We start from the raw sequence: 26,524 nt of genomic DNA on the forward strand, positions 1-26,524 counted from the left end.
CGTAGCTACTCTCCGTAGACCGAGAGACCATGGGATATTTGAGGAAGTATACTTGATCACTACCCTTATTGCAAAATGCGAAAGTGTGTTTGTTTGTTAGTTTGTTGATTTGTCCTTCAATCACGCTGCAAGGGAGCAACGGATTGGCATGATTTTTTGCAGAGATATAGTTAAAGGGCCTAACATGCGCCCCGCGAGAAAATTTTGTCTACGCATTATCTCGTGTTTCTTCATACAAATAAGACGAGTAAATGCGTAGACAAAATTTTCTCGTGGTACACATGTTAGCCTAACAGGAGAGTGACATAGACTACTTTTTAACCGACTTCAAAAAAAGGAGGAGGTTCTCAATTCGTCGGAATCTTTTTTTTTTTTTTTTTTATGTATGTTCCCCAATTACTCGAAGACGCCTGGACCGATTTTGAAAATTCTTTTTTTGTTTGAAAGGGTATAGTTCAAAGTTGGTCTCATTTAAATTTGGTGAAGATCTGATGAACATCTTCGAAGATAGATACTGGAACTCCTCAACGGATAAGAGTAAATTGCTCGCGATCAGTGTAATAGCTTAGTAAACAGTAGATTTAAACCAGTCATAGCATAATTCCATGGGGCCACTAAAAATTGTGAAATAAAAAAATTTTACAAAAAAAATAAAAACCGACTTCGATACACAAACACTAAAAATTGAAAAATAATTTAATTTATTACCGAATATATTATGTATACAAGAGTTAATATAGTTCCATAATAATATTTTTTGGGGTCGGTGCCAATGAGGTGCCATTGTGGAGTCTCATAAAAATATGAAGTCTAGACGATTCGCGCAGCTAAAGCTAATTGGCACCGGCACCAAAAAGTATTATTATGGAACTATATTAACTCTTGTATACATAATATATTCGGTAATAAATTAAATTATTTTTCAATTTTTAGTGTTTGTGTATCGAAGTCGGTTTTTATTTTTTTGTAAAAAAATTTTATTCCGAAAGATCATAGAGTTCCCACAGGATTTATAAAATTGAATTCACGCGTATGAAATCGTGGGCAGCAACTAGTAAAGTCTGTTACGCTGGATAACTGCCCTCATCAGCTAAACATATTTCAAGAGTAAGTAAAATGATGCAATATACCTACTTACCGAAGACGTACACATTGCGCCTTCGTGTCATAACATCGATGCGAACGGTCTTAATAATTATAATATATCATTTTATGTAAATCAGTATCTAATTAAAACCATTTTCACAACCAAAAGGAGATCTACTTTCTCGACCAGCTCCGGGCAGCCTCCCTAATACAACTAGTATAATAATAATTTATATTAATAATAATTTATTTGTTAATATTTATTTACAAAAGTTGAAAGTTTGTAATGTGGTTGTTCGGCTTTACTTGAGTTTAAAAAACTAGATGTGCCAGCTGGTCCGTGTTAGGTTCATAATTTTTGTGTTTTTCGGTACATAGTATAAAACTTTTTTTATTTATTTCTTACAAACAAAAAAATCTCATAACTGGCTAATCCATTGCGGGCTGCCTAGCAGGTCTAGTTTCAGATAAAGGTACCTAAATAACTAACGTTCAGCTTTTATCAGCTGCCTTCTCCTAATTTCCTATGAGCTCTCGGTTCTACTGTAATGTAACACCTATAACCTGAATACTTACCTAATATTATATTATTGGATTCCATAATGCCATCGATTTGCTTCACTCCATTGAAATCGTCTGTACCTACACTAAATTGAGTTTAGAAATATGTAAAGTCAATTTGTGGCTACTGAAGTTTAAATGTTTCTTATATCTACTTAAACATCTTATTAATGCATTTGATTCAGTCAATAACCACTTTGTGTTATATTACTGGGAAGTTATTCCAACAATTTTGTTTAGGTAAACTTAATTAAAGTTCCTACCTTCAAATTAAGCTGTTACTAATCACCATTACTACGTTTTTGATGCTACAAACAGTACTTTATATTACAGACTAGGTCATTTCAATGATCTAGATTTCTTAAGTTTCAAAAAAAAATCATAGGCAGTGGCACTCATTTCTCATTTTTCTTGGTTCACAAAGGTGCTTTACTTATACGTGACCAAGTTAGACGAAAATACTATGTAGTATACATAACTAATTGTATTCCTACATCGCGCACATTGAAACATAAACATACCTTTTACGGCGATTGCAAAATTCTTAGTCTTACAAAAATTTTAATAACAACTAATATCAATTAGAAAAATATTTTTATGACATTATAAAACTAATAATGTAGAATAAAGCTATTTAAAACATACAGGTATTTTGAAATAAACATCGTAATCCTACTTATATTATGAATGCGAAAGTGTGTCTGTCTGTTACCTACATTTTCATTACCCATCCTTGCATCCCGAAGACAGACATTGGCTATTTTTTATTTATCTGAAAATCAAAGTGATCCCGCGGAATTTAAAAAAAACCTAAATTTATGTGGATGAAGTCGCGAACATAAGCTAGTCTAAATAATTATATACCTAAAAGGAAAAGCTGATTGACTGATCTATCTACGCACAACTCAAACTACTGGATGGATCGGGTTGTAATTTGGCATGTAGTTAGCTATCATGTCGTAGATATCCGCCAAGAAAGGAGTTTTGAAAATTCAACCCTTAAATCTAAGTACTAACTAGCCCTAACCTGGTACACAACTTCTGTCTGTCTGTATGCCCATCACACTGAAACTATAGTAGTAGAATTTAAATGCAATTTGGCATATTTATAGCTAAAACAGCTCTGAATTAACCTTTATAATATCTTTTTGATTTCGAACTATTTTTTTTTTATTTAGTCTGTCCAAATATGTAAGTAGATAACTTATCTATATTCGCAGAGTATTAAATGGATATGAGTATAATTATATTCATAGTGAAAATTATTTGTTTTTTTATAGGTACATAAAATTCTTGATTATGCCGAAAAGTTGCCTATGCCTATTTGCCATGAGATTCTGGTCTTACTATATCTCTATACGAATGAACACGGAACTACAAATACGTATTTAGGTACCTATAGGTACAAATGATATTATATTATAACCACAACGTAACGTTTACTAAGGTCTTAGTTCACTTCATTCTTCGTAACACTTGAAAGCATTAGCTAAAGGTCTACACAGATGCGAGATCCTACTGAAGAAATACGAAATGTCAAGGGCGGAACGTCGCGTCGTCAAGCAGTTCACTTTACCTGCTTATATCGATATTTGTAAAGAATTTAAAAGGTAAATACTCTTTACATAGCTTCCTTGATGAAGAGTATTAGATAAGTTGTACACAAAGTACTGGATACCTACTAATAATAAAAAATCTAAATATATAAATGAAAAAGCTGACTACTGATCAATCAACTCACAATCAGTCAATGCGCACAGCTCAAACTACTGGACGGATCGGGCTCAAAGGAGTTGGACAAAAATTGTATGGAGGCGTGCCCCAGAATGTAGAGAGATGATAATAGATGTGCCATTTAATAAATGTACAGAGATGATATATCTGCCTTTACTATTGAATGGCAGAAATTTTAAGAAAAAAAACGTTGCATGTTGTTTTGCAGTTGTGCCATTAAGTTCATGACAGGCATAGTTCAGTCTGGGGCAAATTTTGTCAATCTCGTTTGGCATGCAGATAGCTATATTATGACGTAAACATACGCTAAGAAAGGATTTTTTTAAATTCAACCCCTAAGGGGGTAAAATAGGGGTTGAAAAGTGTAGTCCACGCGGACGAAGTCACGAGCATAAGCTAATTTGAACATAAAATTAAGAAAATTCCCGTTTGAGACTATACCTGTTGTCCGCGACAGGTTGAGATGGCAATCGGGGTATGAGGCGGGGGGTGCCCCGCACACCTGCACGTCACTCACGCTCGCCCGCACCGGGTTATTGAGAACAGGTCACTTCTCAGAATGAGAATGGTTTCAGCCATAGTCCACCATACTGGCCCAGTACTAATTGGCGGACTTTACACACCTTTGAAAAAAATATGGATAAAACTCAGGCATGCAGGTTTGCTCACGATATTTTCCTTCACCGTAAAACAAGTGATAATTTTATTAATTATTGCTTAGAACGCACATAACTCCGAAAAGTTAGAGGTGCGTGCCCGGGCTTGGGTTTCTAATATTAAAATGCAAAATACGGCATTATCTTATTCTGCCAATTTATTTAATGAAGTTTCTATTGAGCAATGACACCCGTGCTAAACACCGATATAAGAAAACTGTTAAAACCCCTAGTAAAACAATTGTACAGTAATAAGTAATAACATAAACATAGTTTTTACATCCATTCTGGGCGTTACGATGAAAGTAAAAGTTGCGTTACCTTGCATAAGTGGGCTCCGGTTGTCGGACTAAATGTAGATTTATTGCATCTACCTGAACCACATTTAACAATTTATACATACCTACCTGCCATGCTTCGAAAACTTTAATTGTTTGCAAAACTTGCATACTTTTCTTGTCAATCTAAAACCACAAAAGTTAAGCACTTGTTTTCAACGTTTCCGTGTGTTCTTTAATCTATTGGTTTTATCTGTTTGTTGATTGTTTAGATCTGAAGACTTTCTTATTCGAATAGAAGTACGAACAATCGAATACGAGCTAGGTTTAATTTTGCACCAAAAGAAAAACGCAAAAACCGCTGGGTCTAAGAACTTGAAATTATGCATGTAGGTTTTCTCTATTAATTATTATTAATGTAGACTCCCGCCACTCCTCCTAGTGGGGGAGTGGCGGGAGTCTACATAAATAATAATTAATAGAAATCCGAAAAATTTCTTCGAGATTTTTAAAAAACCTAAATCGTCGCAAACGAACTCTTTGAAATTAGCTAGTTATAAATATGTATAGGTATAGAAGGAGAAATCAACTAACTGGCATATCAACGTCCAGCTCCAATCTACCAGTCTCGAAATTACTTAGGATTTTGCATGTATGTTCTCTCTCTCTAACGTATATATAGACCCCCACAGAAAGGATTTACAGAAACTCTATATGAGCGAAGCCTGGGTGGGTCAGTTATTTTATTCATTAACTGCGGAAATAATGTTGCATCTTCCTTGATTGATTTGATGAGCTAGCGAACAAACGGTGTAATTGCACGAAATAAAATTTTACAGGAGCAAAAAATGAACACTTGGCATTTATTGTATCCTTACTAAGTATAAAGAAGTTAGTGCAATTGCGAACTAATCCATCGAAATTAGTCATAAGGATGCAGTGCAATACGCTACAAAAAAAGATGTTCCACTTGAATACAAAGTTTGATACAGTTTTACATAATAAAAGTGTTCCATGTAAACATAGAGCGGTAAAAGCGGAGTGCGTTCCAACGTTGCACAACATTGCGCAGAATTCCGTCACGCGTCGGGCGTAAATACCTACAATGCAATTCTATAGTAGAATAATGTCAAAAGATGAACCTACAGCCACTTGCTGTACGTACATCGAAAGCTAGGTCGAAAGAAGGTGAAAAAACCAAAATTTCTACTGATTCTTAACTAAGGCACTAAATACTAAGATACCGGGATGACAAATTCTGTACCATAGTAAGTACACCTACCTACCTACTTATCTCTCCTTATAATATTTCCCTCTTAACGTCTGTCTAACTTTAACAAAATTCTATCAAAATTCACAATTAACACATTCTACCGAATTTTAAAGCTGGTAGGCACAATAACTTATTTTTGCAGTACCATAAAAATACAATTTTATGTCTTATTTACGTTTTTTCCCTTTTTCAGTTTTAATTTCGTGTAAAACTTCTCTAAATAATGTTAAAAATGTATTTCAACCTCAAATTCAATTACATAACCAGCAGTAACATCTCTACTTTATATGTCGTCAATAAAATACATGACTGTGGCGCCAACGGAATCAACTTGCAGTATAAGTAGGTCACAATTCACAACCTTATAGTATTGCCCTTGTTTTGCGGAATGCACTCACCTTAATTGGATGCATTTTTACAAATCTTTACGCAAATAAAGAATCAATAATAATGTATTTTACCCTTTTTTGAAAAGTGTCTTAATTTGATCCTAAAGTGATAATAAACTAAGAAAAATTACAAAAAAATTATTCGATAGATAAGTGCAATAAAAATGCATTTCAAATTTCGCCGCGAAAACGCTAGGTACCTTTTAAGGTTCATGTGCTGTCATGACGTCACACGGATTTGTAAACAATGGTGTTTTCTTAGTGAAATACATTAGAAACTTCAATCCGTGTGACGTCACAGTTTAGAATATTTTGTAGAACAGATTAAAAAATTAAATCTTTAAAATGAATTATATAATTCATTACGTAATTTTATAATTTGAAATTAACATTTTTTAATTGCTTACAGCTGATACCATCTTGTATATACGTTTTCAGGTTTTTCCTCGCTTGCTGTAAAACGCCGTATTGTTTTTCCACCATCGTTCACCATCTGCAATTAGCAGACCTGTAGAAAAACCAGGTTAACCGGCATAAACTCACAAAAAAAAACAATAGACAAAATCACACACAACTCTGTAGCACACGAAACAAATATAGACTACAATTTATTAAAAGCTAGGAAAGCTAATGTATGCTACGAAAGCCATATTATTTGATGAAAAATCATTTTCATTAACAAAGCACAGTCAAATACGTACTTTAAACTATGTAAATTACTCTACAATAAGCATTGATTTATTAACTACCTTATTATTAGGTAGTTATATTAGGTAGTTAATAAATCAATGACAATAAGTATGTTTCTCATGTACGCGACCTTTTGTTCTTTTTGTGACATAAACTCTTTAAACGTAGCTCAGCCAATTACGAAACTGAAGTAGCAATTAATGGTGGAGTAGATGAAGTGCTGGAGTGGCAACTGATAGGAGATCCCTTACCAGGTGGACAGATGACCTTAAGTGAGTTGCAGTGAGATGCATTATTAAATGATTATATCCAGCTATGAAAGTGTGTCGATTTGTACATGTTATTGGGTTATAAATTCATCTTTATAACCGTAAAGAAATCTTAACCTACGCATCTATAATAATTTAAGGCCTGGACAAAACGATGTGTTGTTGAATCTCACACGCGTAACTCATCTTTAATTATTATTTAAAGATGATGATCTTAAGCTATGTGTTAATAAGGAATTACGGCCTTGCTTAGAATAAGTCATAGAAACATTTCTGCCCTTGGCTTACAGAAACAACGGTTTGCAGCGATGCGTACACGCCTGTGCACACCACCCACTAAATTGTATATTAATTTATCATACGTTTGATGAATCACAAAATTTTCATTTAAATAATTAGACGTTGATGCGTCTGATAAGGCATTGTTAAATCATATTTCACCGTAACAGGTTTAAATTTAACTAAACCTACACAAGAGGTGATATCAAATGTGGAGCGTATATAATAAAAATCTACAAGATAATATAGATACCTAAGTCACGGTGATAGTCTAGTAGGGCGGGGGTCGGTGCGGCGCGGTCGGCGGTTCGATCCCGGCCACACACCTCTAACTTTTCGGAGTTTAAAGCGATAAAATATCATTTGCTTTAACGGTGAAATAAAACACCGTGAGGTAACCTGTATTCGTGAGAGTTTCCCATATATTTTTTAAAGAATATTAACCAATGATGACTAATATTCCCCTTTCCCATCTAGGAGTAGACGATAGTGCAACGGGTGGGGTTCGAACCGGTGACCTTTCAGATTCAGTCCACTCCTTTAACCGTTGAGCTGAGTATTTGAGCTAAAATAATGTTCTCAAAGGTGTGTGAAGTCGACTACTCCGCACTCGGCCAGCATGCTACCCTTACCATTGTTATTCTGAGAGGAGACCCGCGCTCAATAGTAGCTGGCAATGAATTGATCATGATGAAGTCAAGCTCATTGGATGTCAATCGGTTGAAATGAAGGCGATAACTAAACTCAGGTACCTACCTACTCTTATATTGAAACAAAACAGTCAAACATGTAAATTTTATCATATTTAAAATTATCTATTTTCCAACTTTGTAATATTATGATCTAAATTCAAGCATAATAATTTGAGAAATAAGTACAATGATATTTTGTCGTTTATATTGAAAGCTGATTCAACATCTCGCTTTTATAAAAATAATCCACCTCTTCAATGTTCAGGTAGGTGCACTTAGTTCATTGACAATGATATACTATAGTGTTTCTGATTCAATGACGATAAATTGCCGGTTTATGGTACATTAATTCTCAAAGATTGATTAGCGCTTTCTCCATTGTATCACATCACAGTATCATATAATTATTATAATTTTGGTTTTTAACGCCCTCTATAGTAGATGTAACATAACATGAAATGAACACATAGGTACCTTTTTGGTAGGTACGTCTCATACTTTTATTATTTGATAGCTTATCAACCATTTTCAGCAACTTATTATAATAAGTATAGTTGTTTTTTTATTAATTACTTATCATTTTCGCAAATTATTCATTTTTAATTTTTAACCCTAAGTAATGTAACTACTAAATTACTATTAGCTTTGATTTAAATAGGTCAATGACTACTAAATACACAGAATCATGACAGAATCGCAAAATAATTATATGACCGGAAGAGACCAACATTTAAGATACATGCTCAGCCTGGTTCATGAGACATTAATATTGAAATTTTATTAACGTGTTAATTATTTAGTTACTAAAATAATTTTAATAAATCTAGAACATTAGGTCCATAATATATTATTGGCCTTCTGCTGCTAATGAGATGACTCTCACAGCCGCACTCACAGTCGCTTAATCGTTACTTAAGGCATGAATTAGTATATATAAGGAAAGCCTTAAGTAACGATTAAGCGGCTCTGAGTATGGCTGTAACTGATTCATTTTGACAGCTGATTACCTACTACTATCGTTAGAGCAACACAATACACATCCGAATCACAGTTCACCCTGTCCTATACCTATAAAAGCCAAACCTCGGTTGTGACTTTGAACACACGAGTAGATACACACATAGTAGTAGAATTCGGACAAACGGACGGACCGACGTTGTCCGTCTGTCTGTCGTGTCTGTCAAGAAAACCTATAGCGTGCTTCCCGTTGACCTACAATCATGATTTTTGGCAGGTGGGTAGGTCTTATAGCACAAGTAAAGGAATCAATCCGAATACCGTGGATATGTGGTTACATCACAGAAAATATGTGTTTATTAACAATTAATTAGAATTTCAGTTTTCAAAGTAAAATAACTATACCAATTGGGGTATCATATGAAAGGGCTTTACCTGTGTATGCATAATATTTTTTTGATTTATCGTGAAAAATGTCGAAAAAATACCTGAGTACGGAACTCTCGGTTGGGCAAGTCAGACTCGCACTTGGCTGGTTTTTTTAAGTTAAATATCACTTGTGCTCACCGAGTAGAAATAAACGTCTGTGCTTGTGCTAGTAGAGATAGCAATAAATACCTACCTGCAGCTCAATGGCTTCTACATCACGCCTTACTTAACATTCTCCTATCACTCACTCTCCTGGCTACTAGCGATTATTTCCTGAGCCTAGTTACGAAAGAGCTTCTTGAGCGATCATTAATTAAAACTTTTTTAATATCGAACTGATGGCCTTTTCAACTTATGTAAGTATTGCAGTATAATAAGAGTAAAGCGGTGATCGCCTATAGTGGTTAAGACGTCCGCCTTCTTTTCGGGAGGTCGGGGGTTCGATCCCGGGCACGCACCACTAATTTTTCGGGGTTACGTGCGTTTTTAAAACAATTAAATATCACTTGCTTTAACGGTGAAGGAAAACATCGTGAGGAAACCTGCATGCCTGAGAGTTCTCAATAATGTTCTCAAAGGTGTGTGAAGTCTACCAATCCGCACATGGCCAGCAGTGGCGTGCAGCTCATAGAAGCATAAACGCACTGCTTACCCTCATTGTAAGAAATCAATGCTTACTTTTTCATTATAACCTGCCGTAAAACAAGTTCATACCTAAATGCATACCCGGGCTTGAACTCCTGTGCACGCCACTGATGGCCAGCGTAGTAGACTATGACCAAAAACATTCTCACTCTGAGAAGAGACCGGTGCTCTGTAGTGAGCCGGCGATGGATTGATCATGATGATGATGACAAGTAAAGTAGGTATACGTATCAATACGTAGTGCGGAATGAATATTTAACATGAAGCTTTAAAGTTGCACCCATAACCGTCAAAATATTATATAAATCAAGTCTCAGATGGTACGAACACGTACCTAATGCGTAGGCCCGACGACTACGTAGTGAAAAAGTGCCTTTCCATGGCTGCAAGAAAGAGGGGTAGGAGAAGACCAAGACTACCTGAATGACAAAATGTCCAAAGGGACCTGAAACGCCTAAGCCTCAATGACGAAGACGAGATCCCGCGTTACTGGATAAGGCGAGGGGGAGAAGAAGAAACCGAACACTTCAACCAAAAACATAATATTATAATGCAATAAAAAAGATGTGCCAAAAGGACAGCTTATCTCTACTGGAGAGATACTTTGGTAATGTACGAATACCTATAGGTAACTATTTTAAGTATGAAATACCATCTAACAATATCATACATCTCAGAATATACCTAGTCGTGTCTCAACACCATCAGGGTCTCTAAATGTCAAATTGCGCTGCTAAAAACAAGCTACATCCGCAATATTTATGCAAACTACATTCTTATTTAAATTTACGGGAAAGGCCCCGGAACTTGATAGGTAATCACGGGAAGTTATGTACATTGAAACTTTTATATTTAAGCTTTAATAACCTTTTAATCTTTAAAAAATTGCCAGTCAGTGGGAACTGGGAACTGCCGATTGTAATATAGGGTTGCCATACGTCCCGGTACACCGGTACAAGTCCCGGTCTGAAGCGTTGTGTCCTGGTGTCCCGGTCAGTAAGTTAGTTGTCCAGGTTTGGCTGTTAGGGCGTTGGTCCACTACACCGCCGCCATCAACTATAACCGAGATTATTTTGGACGGAGTTCGGAATGACGTCTGTCCACTGCGACCGAACTCATTCGTTCTGATCTGATTCGTTCAGTTTGATCTTTCTTTTGTTCGTGGTAGGCAGTTTTTGTAGAGATGGCTCATGGCTGATTATAGGTAGCACAAATATCAACTCGAAAAGGGATCGTCATCGTTTCAACTCGAGCCGTCCATGAAACTCATTACTGCAACGTACACTAATTGGAATCGTACCGTAATCGCCTCGCCTCAGCCTCGGACGGCCGCGGATACAACTGTAAATTTAGTAACGTAAGTAGCTTAATTTAAAAAAAATGATAAACTTACGACAAATTTACTAATGTAAACACTCTTATAAGTACATATACCTTAGCAAATTTTTTGTCAACAGTTATCGCTACTAACGTGAGTAAAACTTACAGGTATAGTCGCGGCCGGAGAGATATAGAGATAAGTGTTACCCTATCGACATCTTTTTATTTACTGCTACAATTTTTTGGTAGATATAAATAAATAAAAAGAAATATGTAGACATACTTCACAGCCCCTTATTACATTATAACGTGCATGTAATACTTTACAGAAATTGTGATTAATAAACTTATTCGTTTATAAACGAGACAAAAACTATCGTGTGTTTAATAATAATTGCTTTTGTAAGTAAACGGACTGATAATAGTGAATGGAAAGGAAATCCTGGATTATTTTCCAAGAATGCTAACGTAGGTAATTCATTAATAATGTTTGTACCAATTACATTATATAAAGGCTGTACTGAGTCTTATAGTAACCTCTTATCCATTATATTTGTGCACCAATGTGATTCGCGCGTCTGCAAGGGATACGAACGAGTAGGTACGGTCTAATAATAATTAATCGCGCATGATGTACGAACATCATTGATGTCGAAACCACCTCTTGGATACGTGGCTTAATATACTTAGATACATAATCTTCTCTTTTAATATTTTATTGGCATTAATAAACTACTTCATACCTACGCAAAAAAAGGCAAATGGCATCCATTAGTTATTCGCACCTTATGGCAGAACAAAATGGCACAGTTCAAGTTCTAAAAAAAAAATGTTGGTACATCATGAATCAATAATTCGGAAGAGCAATTTTGGAAGATTATACATCCAAGGGTAGGTAAATGAAAACGATTAGCTTACAAGCGGCCACGAAACAAAAGGTCATGGGAATATTGATGTAGCGGTAGTAGGATGGGAATTTATGATGATTACATATTAGTTGCGTAGAGGTCAATTCGTGATACCTAATGTGTGATGAGCACTGAGTAAACCACGGACAATGAGAAAAGAGTACAGACAGAAGTCAATGATTCGTATAGAGGTAATAATTTGTACAAAAAAAAACTAAAAACTAAACGTTTTCTGTTTTTTTGAACTTTCGTTCAAAACAACCGCTAAGACATGCTCTGCTAGCTTTTCACGGCTCAACCGTTCAACCGATTTTGACGAAATTTGGTACAGAGATAACTTGCATCCCGGGGAAGGACATAGGCTACTTTTTATCCCGGAAAATTGAAGAGTTCCCACAGGATTTTTAAAAACCTAAATCCACGCGGACGAAGTCGCGGGCATCATCTAGTTATTTCTAAAGAAGACGTCTTTGCTACCAAAAAGTTCCGATATTTTTTGGCGCTAGGCCATAAGGTAAGGCGCCTGCTCGTTTTCATTAAAAAAAATTAAAAAAAATTGACCAAAAATTTAAGTACCTACCTACCTACTTGCCACCACAGAAATCTATTTTATCTATATCACAAATGTATATCCTTGAACTAGTTCTATGCTTGTCACTTTTAACGACCTAAATCTAAATAGATACCTACCTATCTATTCGAATTTGCATTAGGAGAATGCCTAAAATGGTTGATTGAAATAATGGTTTACATCTTATTGTATCAATCCGTAAACTTTCTATTAACTTCAATGCCCTTTCAATAATTTTGATTCTAAACTATTGTTACAGAATCTTATAAATGCAGCCTAGAATTTTAAACACATGTCAAAATTTAATAACCACCCGTCTACTTGTCTCGATTTTCCTTGGTGAGTTAAGCTAAATTATGGCTTAGCTACCTAATACACGGTCATTATTCTTGCATAATATAATTTTAATCCTTGCAGCTGTTGTAAGGCGGTTGAATAACTAAACGTCAGGGTTTACTTGAGTAAAGAAACTATGTTGCAACTATACCATTTAAACATTTAAATTGTTGCCGTGGGTACTATGAGTGCAGTGCCGTAGTAAATTCAGTATGGCAATAATAAAAACTGCACAACCAGCCAACTGAGAAAATAAATTATAATCACGCCAAGCTTGTTCTATTAGGTACTTTATGACTGAATCATCACTTTCATTTGATGTATTATTTGCGAAATAGAGCCCAAAACGTTTTTAATTTTTATTTTTGTCTATCTAGTCAGATAATCACATAATAATAGTAGTACTAATTACGCGGCGGCGGCTTACGGCTTCCCTACACATACGCTTAAACTAAGCGTTTAACTCATGGATTCAACGGTTAGATACTGTTAACAGTTAATGATAGAAGCCGGGACCGACAGAAGCTCCAATATGTCACCGACCGACAAAGTATTCTCCGACCTGGGTCAACATTGAATATCCATACTTATCATTTATATTATTATTACAAATGCGAAAGTTGGTCTATCTGCCACACTGACAAAGCCACAAGTATCAATAATTATTCGAAGAATCAAACTTCGTTTGTATGAAGCTCGTTCGGAAGATACTGCACGTAGTCGTACATATTTCAAAGAAACTAGATTTAAACGATACTGTTAGTGAAGATGCTAGGACCAGAATAGGGCATTTGGATACGCGTAAAAAAGCTAATCAGACACGTATTTATAAGTAATCTGACCGCATAACACGATGTTACATACCTACAATTCTATACATAGGCAGTTAACGAATATTGGGACATAACCACTTCTCGAAAAATAAAAGTTCAGTAACTATGTTAGAATACCTGTTGATTAATAATAATGAACGTAATATATCTATGTCTCATATAGGTACATACGATTGCTTAAACTAATCATGTTAGTAAATACAGCCTGATATGCTTAATTTTGTCCTCAACTTCACCCGCTTGTATACCTGATTCGAAATTTATCTTGCCTCCTTATCCTATGCCTTTGGTTATGTTCAACTGAATAATTAAGTAAAAATTAAAAGTAAACTTTAGTCTTTAGCGTACACCAAAAGTTATCAATTTGAAATTAAATAATAAAAAAAACTTTATCAGTAAGTCGGCCTAAGAAGTATCACTTCTCTCCCAGCATATTTCATAGCATGGTTGGCTGGTAGACTGAACAGATTTTACTATTATTGTGAATGGAGATAGTTTTTACTCTTAATTAACACATAGGCTACATTTTATTACGTAAAACCAATGAGTTCCCGCGGCCTAACAGTAGTAAAAACAAAGATAAGTATTTTTTTGAAGTTACAAGTCAACTCAGAATAAACTTTAATCGTGACATTTGCAAATTAAAGAAGCATTGAACAAGCAATAGGTATTTGAATGTCGACCAGACACACCCAGGTTGAGACGTCGCTCGCGCTACATTTGAAATAGACGATCTTCTGCTAATACCTACGTTACATAACTAAAATACGCATGAGAACTTTTCTGACGAAATGACTAAATCGTAAATGCCAATGGGACTGCTTTACAGTATCGTAGGCTTGCAATATAGTAACAGCAAACATGTACGAGTATGTAGTAATAATAAATGCGGCAATTTTAGATTAATATGAAACAGCACGCTTTCAGCTGTTGTTAACGGATATCTAAAGTAAGACATACCTATAAGTTATTACTTGTGAGTTTTTATTAAAACTTTTATTAGTATATAATAAATGATTCTTTCACCAGTCGAACTATTTATCATTTTTACTTCACACCGGCCTCTTGCTAAATAGATATGCTTAATTTGAGGATGACTATAAGAAGAACAAGAAGAAGCAATTTTATAAATGTTTGTTTAATTTATTAGTTACCTCCAGAACCATATTCCAAACGTGGTTACCTACTGGAGGCGAATGCTACGAATACCGTAGGGCGTAGATTGCCAAGCGCACAAAAATGTGTCTATCCTGTCGCAACTCGACTTTCTTCCATTTGTTACCAACGTACAATGGCTGCGGCGTGGAAATGATACCCTAGAGAAGCTGATTGTTACGGGCAACGCTGAGGGCAGAAGAGGGAGAGGCCTGACAACAAGATGGCCTGACTAACTGAAGCAGTCCAATTCGTGCCAGTTCTACACTATCGCTAAAATGACCACTGACAGACTCTTCAGTTATGAAGAGATGACTGAAAAGAGATTAAGATTAGTTACCTACGTTACCTCAAACAAAACTTTTGTCAAACATAAAATTGTCTTGCGAGTTGGCGTCTTTTGATATGCTTATTTAAATACCAACAAAGTGACGGATATAGCAATCAAAGCAATTATTCCATTAAAGGCTCATTCAAAGCTGCGTGAGTAAACAATAAAAATTTCTAAGAATGGCGCAGGAAACGTCGCGGAATTCAATGGAGGCGGCAAGCAGGCTCACTGCTCAGACATTTGAGTGTAATTAGTAAGTACACATGTCTTGCGATTTGTCGTTCGACAAAAAGTAGAGGTGGTATGACGATTCAGGCGTCTATCTGTTCTATTTTTGTCGCTATCTTACCACCGGATTCTTATTTTCAAACAGACTGTTCCATTATAGCCTTTGGAGTATGATGCACTTGAAATAAACTGTATATTTTGATCTTTCCCTGCCGTGGCGTGCAGACAGGCTAGTCGATAGCCTAGAAGTCTTCAGTGTGGTCGTTCAATATTTTGTTAGATCGTTTGGTAAGTTGTTTTGTTTGGTAATTTGATGGTATCATGCACACGATTTTACTTCAGGTTATTAGTGTGCACTTTGTACTTGACGATGATAGATATACGAAATTTGGATATGATCCACATTATTAAGTTTCCTTTAAGGTCCGTCATTTTTATGGGCAGTCTACCACTGGACGGATCGGGCTATTATGATGTATGGTGTATGCGACCGTAAGAAAAGATTTTTAAAAATTATACCCCTAAGGGGGTAAAATAGGGGTTCGAAATTTGTGTAGTCCACGCGGATAAAGTCGCGGGAATTGAGAGAGTCTCTCTTATTTGCAAATTATTTTTCAAATAGTGCTTGTTTTTCCTACATACATAAATATGCTTTTCCCTGCATATTATGCAGCAGGGGGAGGGGCAGGTGTTCTCCATGCTAAACCAAATGAATAGATAAAGTTGAAAATAATTTACTCTTTCTGTGTGAGAGTTTTGATTTGAGAAATGGTTTCTGAGTGGTATTACGTTGATATAGGGCAGTTGGATATAAACAAAACAATGAAGTTACCTAAACCAAATATTTTAAGACTAAGTTTCATTGAACTATTGCTTACCAAATAATATTTTTGGATTTACAAATCCATGACTTCCAATTCCGTACTTATTGGTTAAAAATGTTCACTCAGCTTATCTGACGTAACAATCGCAAAAGAATTTAGGTATTTACTAAAAATTTCTTAACTTAGATACTAATTTTAATTTCATAATGCAGTTATCGTAATTCTAATCTATTAGATTATAATTTAGTACCAACTTGAATATTTTATCTGATTAGGTTTATAATATGAAAAGAATTTGTTTCATTGACAGATATTTTAACAATAAATAATTAAGTCCATGAACAAAAAAAGGTTTGTAATAAAGAATTTTGAAATGCCAATAAAAATGAATGATGAAGTTAAATAATTTTATTAATGAATGCCAAATCAAAGTCTTACGCCATCCGTGTAATTTGACCTTCCGCCAAAGTGTCATCCAGGATACAAACTATTCGGCCTGAGGGGCAACAACCTCAGTGACAAACTCGGCTAGACAGACAATCAACTCTAATTATAATGTGTCTTAAATTAGTTCACAGAGAAGGCACAATTTTCCTCATCTCTCTCTGCTATTACACATGTGCTATGCATGAGCAGTACAACGACTTAACCGATTGAGATTAATTTTTCGTTTTTGAACAAAGTTGGACCAGTTTCGTTTTGGAAGAAAATTCGTAAATAAAGTTGGAGCATTCCAGTATGTCTTTTGTACTCAAGAAACATGCTAAATTGCCTCCAACTTGTTCAGAATCGGTTCATCAAAGTCATCAAAGTCGATACCAAAATCAAAAACTAGTTTTGTTTATATCAATACCACCCACATTTTTGTTTTCTCATAAGTATTTTCCGATGGTAGATTTTCAATAACAATCTTAATTACTATCATCCAAACCACACGTGTTTGTAAAGTTTCAACTCAATCCGATAACTCTAAATAGCCGAAAAGTCAGTTAACGATTCCACCAGAAAGTCAACATACGAACAAGTTATACTTTATACTTAAAAACTTTTTGAAAAGATCTGCGCATCTTTAAACAAACGATCCATTGATGTCGGATCAATCTACCCCTTTTATATATCAGTGGTTTGATCACAATATATCGCAACATGCAATATTAGATATATTATGAAATAGAAATAAAAGGATTATAATTACATTTTTTGCAAGCGGTGAAATCTAGATTTCTACTTATTATAAATTCGATCACTCATTTATTATGAGTCGATCATAAATAAATTATTTGTATTTCTAATAAATTACGACTAGGTACCTACGTGTATAAAACGATTGATTTCGTCAAACAACATTGACCCAAGACCGTAAGATAAAAACTAAAGCTTTATAAATATCATTGTTCATTTATTTATTTTTTATTTATGAAATCACTTGATGATGCCTGCGACTCCGCTTGAATTTAGATTCTTTAATCCCGTAGGAACTTTTGATTTTCCGGAATAAAAAGTATCCTATGTCCATCTGCAGGGTTCGAGCTGTACAAATAAATAAATAAATGATGCCCTAACTTCATCCACGTAGGTTTAAGTTTTTAAAAATACTGTTTGTGTCAATTTGTGTCCCGGAAAATCGAAGGGGGACTCTTCGATTTTCCGGGACACAAATTGGAGCAATATTAATCTCAATATAAATTATGGATCGCCACTGGTCTGAATTACCGATCGACTTGTTTGCAAAAAATTTACACCCTGATGTTCGAAGTGCCTTAGAACCTAACGTGCCATCTGGTGACTCTACCATACCAGCCAGAGATGTATTAGCTAAGATAAGCTTTTATAAGTAGGTACTCCCAAATTTGGCCAACTTGGATGTGAATAAGGCCAGCAGTGGTCCAAACAGGTTAACAGCAAACTTACGCTTTCGTGTGGTTTCCTTTCTCAACACGGTTGTGTCGGTTCTCTTTTAATAAAAAGTAAAGTAGCTTCTTTAGCTTTCTTTATTAATGGTATGAGCAATACACATAATATTATACATCTACCTCTTACTCAATTAATCCCTGTTTTCAATCATCAAGCATTATTCCTCTAAGACATTGTGATTGATTTAATACAGGACAAGTTCTGAGTATCCTGTTTATTAACGCACGGATGATGCGTAGAAAACATGTGAGTCACTGTCAATCACGTCCACCCTAATATTCATAGGTATAGGTATTAGGTACCTATATGTATGTACATATTGTCATGACATTCTACTTGGATTCTACTCACTGCACCTTGAACAGTGAACGTTTCAACTTCTCCAAGGAAGTCTATCGAACTATGTAAGTTTTTATTTGCATTCCTTTGGTGTGGTTTTGTATTTTTTCAATTCGCCTTTAAAGGTTACATGCTTTACTTTTAATTAACTCAGTACATAGAACATATTATAATCTAACTCAGAACAGGATATCGATATAAACAATTAAGGCTTTTTATTACAACAAAAATAAACTTTATAAGGCTGCAATTTAATATTTGCATAAAGTAAAATAGGTAGGTACCTACTGTGTAATTAGAAACTCAATAAGGCAAAATTCATATTAATTAAGATCAACTTCCAATCTTCTGGCAAACATAATGCTGCTGTACATAGAATTACATGTCTGAAATCTTAATATACACCATGTGGTTTTAGTTATCTTGTTAGCAACATAATACGTAGGACTATATTAGGAAATAGCCAAAATTGAGTCATGGATTGCCAATAACCACGGACTTAGGCCACTTGCTACCTTATTCCTTACCTGAACTGAGAACACCTGTCAATGAGGAGTACCAACATTTTCCGGCACGAGATCACCTACGGCCAAAATATTTTATAATATGCGATCTAGGTACACTAATATTATAAAGAGGTAAAGATTTAAAGTTTGAATGTAGGAGGTAATCTCCGGAACTCCGGAACTAATTTGATTCTGAAAATTCTTTTACAGATACTATTATAGCTACATTAACTCCTAGTGCTATAATATGGTAAATTATATCACGCGGATAAAGTCGCGCGCGTCGCTAGTATCAAATAAAAACATAACAATTGAATGAGTTAGGTGTAGGCGGCAAATGAGAAGAAAAAACCAATGTGTGAATTGAATATGGAACTGTGCACATGAACGGTAGTTAGACATTCCTTAAAAGGCCGCGATATCATTTGGCACGCGTTCAGGTCAGCATTATTAGCGTAATCGTGTTTCGCGTAGGCGATCCCCATTGTTCTAGGTATTACGTAAATAAGCTTAAAGATCTTCCAAAATCTTTATTGTGCCACACCTGTCTATAAACAAATAATTGGTAAGGTACTGCTTATATTTATAATTTAGACGATTTCAGATCATATATTGTCGTTAAAACCACTTAAACCTAAGAAAGGCAATACAAAAAGCCTAATTAATTGTCTAAGACCTAAGTGATTACACCTTAAAAAGCAAAATATGATTTTAGAAAAAATCATTTATCTAGGGTAACAGATTTAGAGTTAAACATTGGAATTTTGATAAAATCTTTCTGTCAAGAAAATCAATTGCAAACTAAAATAAAGAAAATTTAAGCGAGAAACGATGAAAAATGATTTTAATTATTTTCGATGCTACAAACATTTGTTTTGTTTAAATCTGATAAAATATAGCGACGTAGGCCGCGTTATGTGAAAAAAAATATGAATAGCAATATGTATCTAATAAATAAATACCTAATCGGTTATTTATTGTCGTATTGATTTATTGATGACTAGCTTATGCTCGCGACTTTGTACGCGCGGACTACACAAATTTCAAACCCCTATTTCACCCCCTTAGGGGTTGAATTTTCGAAAATCCTTTCTTAGCGGATGCCTACATCATAATAGCTATCTGCATGCCCAAATTTCAGCCCGATCCGTCCGTTTGAGCTATGCGTTGATAGATCAGTCAGTCAGTCAGTCACACTTTTCCTTTTATATATTTAGATGACAGAATATTTAAATACGACCTATTTGATTTACCGGATTTACCTCATTTAAATACCTACGCCACTCATAGCTTTTCAAAATATCACTGTCTAACTTAATTTTATGTGACGCTGCTGCTTTTAAAATTAATATATTTAATAAAATTATCAAAAAAATATGTATAATTTATAACTAGGAAGCTGGTCATGATCTAGATCTGTCGCTATGATGATTATTCAATAAATATCAATTACTGACTGCACACTTTTAGACAACAGAACCACTATCACGTGATCAGTTACATGGTGTGTTAAACACTTAATGCTCATTATCAGAAGGAAAGTATCGCTGAGTCGAAATGAGATCAAATTCGTGACTACCTTTCAACAATCGTAATCTATACATACCTCTTCCGGTTCGACGCCTACATCTCAATTAGCGCCTTCTTCGTATCACCATCCTAACTCTAGCGCGCTCACTAGTGCTTTCCATATAGTACGCGACAGGTTGAAATGGCATTCGGGTTCGGGGTGGGGATGCCCCGTACACCCGCACAGCCCCCGCGCTAACCCAGTGCGGGATAGCGTGAGCGTGCGGGCATGCGGGAAGTCTCCCCGCCTCATACCCCGATTGCCATCTCGATCTGTCGCGTACTAAAGTAGTTTGGAACCAAACAAACTCAAAGAAGTTTTCTACGACACGTTCTAGAAGCAAATATATCTGTGGTTTTCAGATTTCTGTAAAAATATGTAGGTAGTTTACATTCGGCTCAAAGATTTACATACAAATCTTTGAACCGGACACGACACACACAAACACAATCACACATACACACACACACACACACAAACACACACACACAAACACACGCACGCACACACACACTCACACACAAGCGGGTGGTCCTCGAAAATGTCAAAACCATAAAAAAGCCATGCCATACAGTCCTTTAACAAATCTGTAGGGCGATTGTCTAAAACCTGCATCAATCATTATTACAATCTCAATTGTTCTGATTGGCTGAATTTGTGCGATTCTTGTTGCAACAATGCATTGTGGCCAATAGTGAGCGAGCATTTACCAATCAGAGATGATTGCGATCGTGACATTGCAGCAGTCAAACAACCGCGGTAGGGCCACTGCTTATAGTTCGCCAATTGATCGCAGATCATACTTCAGGAAAAAGTTTTTAAATATTAAAAAATATTCCCTAATCTTATAAGTTTAATAACTTAACCAACCATACATATTGTGTAATATTATCACCCACCTACTCTATTATCATTCGTATATTATGCGAATAAGCTGATGCTCTTAATCATAATATTAAAGCTGTTATGATTGTATTTGTATTTTATAGCGGAAGTTAAACTTTCTTTTCCTATCTCGCGTGTGGCTACAATAATTACTTCTAGGTTCATATTTACTTCTTATGGCCACAACTTTGTCTACGAGTCATTCACCTCCTTTTTTCTCTACATGTGTATACCTACATGTACCTACGGACCTACCACAAGCACAGATTGCACAATAATCTAACGTATGCTAAACAATCATCATTATTATGATAACAAAAGATACACAAAATGCCAAATGTCATGTCCAGCTCAGTTTGGCTTGACTTGGTGCGGCTAATTATCTGCGATCAGCGCTATTTATTTACGTCGATAGTATAATCTCGTCTTTTGTAAGATAAACAAGCAAATCGGTGCCTACTATGAACAAGTACTATAAGTTAAATCGCGAAGCGCCGCTGGTAACTGGTAACACACTGACCGCTATAAGCATTGAGTGTAGGTACCTACTTGCTGACATAACGGACTCGTTGACTTGCCCCGTTACTCGATACCAACGTAAAACCAGTGTACAGTGTATACCAACTACATAAATTAATAAATGCACTCTTATTTTAAGCACTTGACTTAAGGCTAAATAAATAAATAACTCTGTAAAATAAATAAATAACTACTTAAAATAAAATTGGCAGTCGTCAGTGGGAACTATGACAGAAGTAAAAACTCAAAACTATGAAATAATTTTATCAAAGGCACGTATCGTACAACGTCATCCTACTACTTGTCCGATACGAGTGCATTTGAAAGGGCAAGTAATTTTATACCAATATAATATTACTTTTCTACCAAACATTAGCAAAATAAATATTGTATGAAATACACAAAATCGACCAATAGGATTGCTTTATTTTCATAACTTACATTACATAACTCCTTAAAGAAACTTGTATCTTCTTATAGGTACATCTCTGTTCCAAATTTGTGAAAAGGTAACGGACAGATAGTTAGCTAGGCTTTCTAGGCTAGGTTCTCACTATGCCTTTTTGAATGACAGTTTAAACAGGAAAAAAGGAACATATACCTACTGGTAGGATGCATCTTAAACAAATCTTAATATACCTAATCGGATAAGCCCTCTTCAAGGCCTAAATGAATCACGGTCCCCAAGATACTTTACCGGTCAAACACGGTGGCATCAGCCTGGCGTAAGACCTGCGAGTGTTGCACTTAACGCGTCGATGACCTCTCAGTCGAGTCTTATAGAGTAATCTCTCTAATTCCCAATTTTAAAAACCACTTTAGGATGACATATTCCAAAGAAAAGAAGCTTAGTTATATTCGCGACTCATCTGATTTCGTCCGTCCACCTAATGGAGGGTCTTCCAACGCTGCGCCTACTAGTGCCAGGTCGCCATTCCAGCACCTTGAGAGTTGAGACCCTAACGCCTATCGGTTTTCCGAACTATGTGCCCTACCCATTGCCACTTCAGATTCGCAACCTGTATGTCGGTTACTCTAGTTCTCCTACGAATCTTCTCATTTCTGATTTCATCACGTAGAGTAACTCCAACCAGAGGGACTACTGTCCCTCTTGTAGTTGTTGTACTTGATTTGCGGGCACAGTATTCTGTCGTACTAAGCACTTGTATCAAGCTTTTGTCACTGCTCTAATTTCGCGGCCGGTCCACTGCACCGCCTTATACGGAAACCACGCCTTAGGTAAAATATAGGTATAAAGTGGCACAACTTCTAATGCAATAGCTTTCATCATAAAAATATATAACAAGAATAAGTAGGTACAGTAACCGGCAAGAAATATTGTACATCGACCTTTACAATAAGATTTCTGCTTTGTAGAGCGTTGTCTCTGTCACTTATATTTATGTGACGTTTTGTCTGTCTCAACGACAGAGACAACGCTCTACGAAACCGCTATCTCTTTCTAAATATTTTTAGGCCGTGATAGTCTAAGGTTAAGATTTTGACCATTCCGGAGGTCGGGGGTTCTTTCCGGGCACGCACCTCTAACTTTTCGTAATTATATTAAATATCTATCACTTGCTTCAACGGTGAAGTAAAACATCGTGAGGAAACCCATGGCAAACCTACATGCCTGAGAGTTCTACATAATGCTCTCAAAGATGTGTGAAGTCTAACAATCCGCACTCCGCCAGCGTGGCAGACTATGGCCTTAATTTTATTAATAAACTAGCTAATGCCCGCGACTTCGTACGCGTGGATTTAGATTTTTAAATATGCCGTGGGAACTATTTTATTATCCGGGATAAAAAGTAGCCATGTCACTCTTCAGGTCTTTAACTATAAGTACCCATGCAAAAAATTGCACCATTGCAACGTGATTGAAGGACAAACAAACTAACAAACCAATAAACCAACAAACCAACAAACAAACACACTTTCGCATTTATAATAAGGATACTAATTACTGGGTTTCGACCAACCACAGGGGTCAACAAAGCCGCCGTATACGATATGAGACATAATATAATAACTTATCTATAGTTGCAATAATTTCAATGAATTACAATTACACACATAAATTGTAGTTACTCAAATCATGATAACTCAATCTGATTTACATTAACCACCGCCCTCGTAACTAAGGCCAAACTTTTACTCGCACATATAATTTGCCTATCGATATAGCGTAGGTAAGTAGTTAAAAACCGGCCAAGTGCGAGTCGGCTCGCGCAATGAGGGTTCCGTACTACAGTCGTAATTTTTAGACATTTTGCACGATAATTCAAAAACTATGATGCATAAAAATAAATAAAAATCTGTTTTAGAATGTACAAGTGAAGACCTTTCATATGATACCCCACTTGATATAGTTATCTCACTTCGAAAGTAGAAAATACTAATTATTAGTTCATGATCACAATTTAATTTTTTTTGTGTGATCTAACCCTAAATTCACGGTTTTCAGATTTTTCCCCAAATTTCAGCTATAAGATCTACCTACCTGCCAAATTTCATGATTCTAGGTCAAAGGGAAGTACCCTGTAGTTTTCTTGACAGACAGACGGACAGACAGACAGACAGACAGACAACAAAGTGATCCTATTAGGGTTCCGTTTTTCCTTTTGAGGTACGGAACCCTAAAAAATAGTTGATAATTGTATAGCAAAGAATTGTTATTAAACCATAGTAGGTACATTAGGTATATAGTACGCGACAGGCCGAGATGGCAATCGGGGTGGAGACGCCCCGCACACCCGCACAGCCCCCGCGCTAAGCCGGTACGGGCGAGCGCGGGCGTTTGCTATAAATTACATTATGCATAATACAATAGGTATATTATAATTAACTGGACTATTGAGTCAAATTCCATATCTTCTCTATAATATAAAAATGAATCACCAAATGTATTGGTCATCGCAAATCTCGAGAACAGCTGAACCGATTTCGCTTATTCTTTTTTTATATGTAATATTCCATTATAAATACTATCTGTCCCGGCTTTACTCACGTGTGTAGTCGACGTTATAATGTTCGTATGTATGGTATGACGTTAGTATTTATAATGGAAATCACTCACGGTAGTTTAAACGCTAAAATGTAATATTCCTTGAAGTAGGTACGAGGATGGTTCATAAGGAGAGAAAAATTTAAAAAAAATTAATCGACTGTTAGGCGGAATGAAGTTCGCCAGGGCAGCTAGTTTATAATAGAAATTCCATATTTAAAACCTTTCAAACAAGTACGTATAATTCACCCAAAATTATTGGATTTGTATTTTTCATGATGCATAAGTACTGAGTAGTATATATGTAATATTTTATTCAAAGTTTTGACTATTTCATTAATTGAATCCATGAGTGACATACAAAATATAAAATTCATTACAAAGTCGCACGAATCTAATGAGTTACTATAGTCTATGTACCTACTTGATTACAAGTGTTGATAGTTGATACGATACACCTAACAAAAAGGTATTAAGTTCACGGCCTACTTCCTTAACTATTAACTTAGTAAAAAGTAGAGCGTTTTAACATCGAAATGTTTAATTGTTTAGTTATGCAATTTAGATGAGGCATATCGGAACAATTCATTGTACTTAGATGGCTAATTGTAAATGTCGAAACTCTATTGTTATTTTGTGATGCGCGTGCGAACATTTTGACCGAGCTATTGTGAGATTGTTACTATCGCTACTATTATATCGAGCCCTGTTATTAGAATGCAATACAAGTAAACATTGATTAGGCACTAGGTAAATCCTAAAATTGTTTAAGGTCATCACTCAATCATCTGCCAATTTTTTGTTCAACCTCATTGTTTGCAAAAATTTAGGTACTTACGGCTTATTCCCCGCACAATAAGCCGTAAGTACCGATTCCCCCCGTCCGTGCGGGTGACGTGTGGATGCGGGGTGTCCCCCTGCCTCATACCCCGATTGCCATCTCGACCTGTCGCGTACTTATAGGTGGAATCAACCACGCGCTTTTCTGCACACTCAATATTAATTGTTAAAGTTAAATAGAGTTCCTCAGTAACATGGGCAATATTTAAACGCAAGGATTTCCTGAATTATAATAACGTGAACTTCTAACTTTATTTGTATACACCTTTTTTGAATTTATTTGCTACTAGCTGATGCCCGCGACTTCGTCCGCGTGGATTTACATTTTTCAAAATCCTGCGGGAACTCTTTGATTTTCCGGGATAAGAAGTAGCCTATGTGTTAATCCAGGGTATAATCTATTTCCATTCCAAATTTCATCCAAATCCGTTCAGTCGTTTTTGCGTGATTGAGTAACAAACACCCAAACATCCACACTTTCACATTTATAATATTAGTAG

General features: G+C 35.7%; 1 protein-coding gene across 2 annotated transcripts in view; it reads left to right on the forward strand.

The window, feature by feature from the left end:
- The window catches only part of LOC117982045 (uncharacterized), a 66,763-nt gene that overhangs the window by 35,731 nt on the left and 4,508 nt on the right, over positions 1–26,524 (forward strand). Inside the window, exon 1 of one of the 2 annotated variants that reach the window (XM_034968322.2) lies at positions 18,718–18,762. The exons of the other annotated variant lie outside the window; for it this stretch is intronic. The gene's annotated coding sequence lies outside the window, so the exon portion shown is untranslated. Of the gene's footprint in view, positions 1–18,717; positions 18,763–26,524 lie in introns of those variants that run through there. 2 annotated transcript variants of the gene reach the window in all.

This window comes from Maniola hyperantus, chromosome 5 (assembly GCF_902806685.2).
Source record: "Maniola hyperantus chromosome 5, iAphHyp1.2, whole genome shotgun sequence".
Lineage (NCBI taxonomy): Eukaryota > Metazoa > Arthropoda > Insecta > Lepidoptera > Nymphalidae > Maniola > Maniola hyperantus.